Source organism: Merops nubicus, unplaced genomic scaffold (genome assembly GCF_000691845.1).
Source record: "Merops nubicus isolate BGI_N331 unplaced genomic scaffold, ASM69184v1 scaffold29078, whole genome shotgun sequence".
Taxonomy (NCBI): domain Eukaryota; kingdom Metazoa; phylum Chordata; class Aves; order Coraciiformes; family Meropidae; genus Merops; species Merops nubicus.
The window spans coordinates 3,405-5,929 of NW_008628157.1; the positions used below are offsets into that span (position 1 = coordinate 3,405).

Genomic DNA, 2,525 nt, shown 5'->3' on the forward strand with positions numbered 1-2,525 from the left:
GGAGCCAGAACGAGGTCTGTGTGAGGACTGATGACCATTATTCAGACTGTCTTGTGTGCAGCCTGAGTGTTGCTCTTCATTAGGGGTATTTTTTTCACACGGGAAGAAGCCAATGCAGCTCTGAGGTGACTCATTGCCAACGTCAGCATTAGCCAGTGCCTGCTTGTGTGCCCACTTGCCACGTTACCTCGAGGGGTGAAGCTCACTTGAGTTACACAAGAGGCGGCAGGTTGGTCACTGTGCCCTCAGTTTTCAGGGGGTTTCTGCTCACTCCAGAGTGTGAGGATGCTGTTGGTAGAGGTGCATCGGTCCTTACATCTTCCTGATCTGGAGTGCATAAGAAGGTCGAGATTTGGTTTTATGAGTGAGGTCCTGTCCTCATAAAATAGTGGAGAGGTGGTGACCTCTACCCCTTCATCCTCTCCTGCTAGAAAGGAATCACATATTGTCTTCAGCCTTCCCTGCATGGCAGGGAAAACCAGGAGCTCTTCTCTTCCAACTGTCTTGGACAGGCACAAGAGAGCTGGGGCACAGATAGAAGATAGTACTGCAGCTGGGAAGGGAAATAAAAATAAAGAAGAATTCACCTAGAAGCTTGTGTTTTCGTAGGTGTGATGTGACTAATACAGGTGAGTCTTGCCTGTTGCCAGAGATGGCCTCTCTAGTAGGCCTGGTGTGGGCTGTGTCCTTTGGGGTAGCAAGTGGATTTGTCTATCTAGTATCTAGAGCATATGTTATAAAATAGTAAGTTTTCTGCTCTCATTGGTGTTGGTTGATTTGTTTAACAAGCACTTGTGGTATGCAGTTGTCACTTCACGTCATAGAACTTAATAATAAGTTTCTGATCAGACCAGCCCATGTGCTGGTTGGGTTGATGTCTGGTCTCATAATGATGCAGTTTGCTCTGGTTTTGTCAGAGGATGAAAAGGAGGGGTGGGTTGCTGCTGAAATGCTGTAAAGAAAAGATGTTTTAAGGAGGAATGTGAGTATATGGAGAGCTGGGGCATAGCTAAGCAAAGCTACAGATGTGCAGGACTGGAGGAATGAGGTGTGAAGCTACGTGTAGAAGGAAACCAGATGAAGGATTGGGTAGAGGAAAAAGTGATAGGATTATAGGAGTAAAGATGTGGAATGTATCAAATGTGAGGGACAAGACTGGAAACATTTTTCCTACCTGTCCCAGGAAGCGAAGGGGCTTGGGTCAGAGTGGAGAGTTTGGCATCAGAGACCCTCTAGGCTGGCTCAGCTGCAGAAAGAGATTGTGGAGAACACAGCAAATCTCACAGGGGAGAGAGGTGAGTTGGAGCCAGTGATAGTGGTGGGAGGAATTGTGACAGTCTCCTCTCTGCTGTGTTTTGTCCTGATATGTCTGGAAGCTCAGTCTCTGCCTCAGCACATGCTTGGTTGGGGTGGACTCTCCTCTGGTAATTAAGTGGCCTTGTGGGGTTCCTTAGGCTCCCTCTGAGACCTCTCCATCCCTGAGGTGGGCTGGAGCTGAAAGGCAGGTTTTTAACAGGCTTTTCTTCTTTTTCCCAAAGTTACAAAGAGCAGGTAAGGGAGAGCTGAGTTTTCTTCCCTGTCTTTGCTTCCAGGCTTTGTAAGAAGTCCTGAATGTGTGTCATGAGAGCTTCCTGAGCTCTCATGTTCTTGTGCCTTCTTGGGGGAAGGCTGCGTGTTCATCTTCCACCTGGATTTCTTTTACTTAAAATAGGTGCTTCTCATCACAGGTCATCTTTTCAAAAACACAAGTAAAATTGACCCCTTTGCTGTACTGCTTGACTTCCTTCACCACTGATGTTTCTGCTTCCAGGTGACTGTGCTGCTGGATTTGGGTTCCTGCTTGTGCTGGCGATGAGGCTGAGCACACTGCTGTGGTTCCCTAGGATCCATTTTGTGGTCCCTGTGCACTGCTGAGGGTGGCCAGCATCTCTGGCCCCGGTGCTCAGCCCCAGGGGTTCTGTCTGGCTGCAAGACCCAGGTTACATCCTGAGGAGGGGGAGAGTTTGAGGAATGGTTTGAAGGCAAGAACTGACAGCAGCTTCCCATGGCCTGGCTGCTCATTGCAGATGGCTGGTTGTGCAGTGGACTCCACCCACAGTCCAGGCTTTCATTTAAAGGTGATCCAAAGACCATGTTGTCAGGCATCATTGTTGGGTATAATCCTTTCAAGGACTGAAGGGCTTCAGGAAGGCACAGGCTGCTGTTCCTCTCCACCTCCCCACAGCAACTTAAGACCAGGGATTTGTGGTGGGGTTCAGCACTGATACCCTGTGGTTGAATACAGCAGAGCTATCTACTGGGCAGCCTCTCAGCAGAGAGCTGTGCCTCGGGGAGCGCTGCCCTGGCCTCCTGCCTTTGCACTGTCCATCTGGCTTGGCTCTCCATCCTGTTCCCTCTTCCCTGGGTTACTGCCACAACGAGGGCTGTTTGGATGTGATTTGCACCAAAATACACAGCACTATTAATATCGCTGGGGTGGAAAATGAAAGTGTGTCTGGCTGGCTGTAAACAGCCGGGGGGGGGAC

At 49.5% G+C, this 2,525-nt stretch overlaps 1 protein-coding gene across 1 annotated transcript in view; it reads left to right on the forward strand.

The window, feature by feature from the left end:
- VAMP4 (vesicle-associated membrane protein 4) overlaps window positions 1-2,525 on the forward strand; it is an 11,318-nt gene that overhangs the window by 3,270 nt on the left and 5,523 nt on the right. The window lies entirely within an intron of this gene.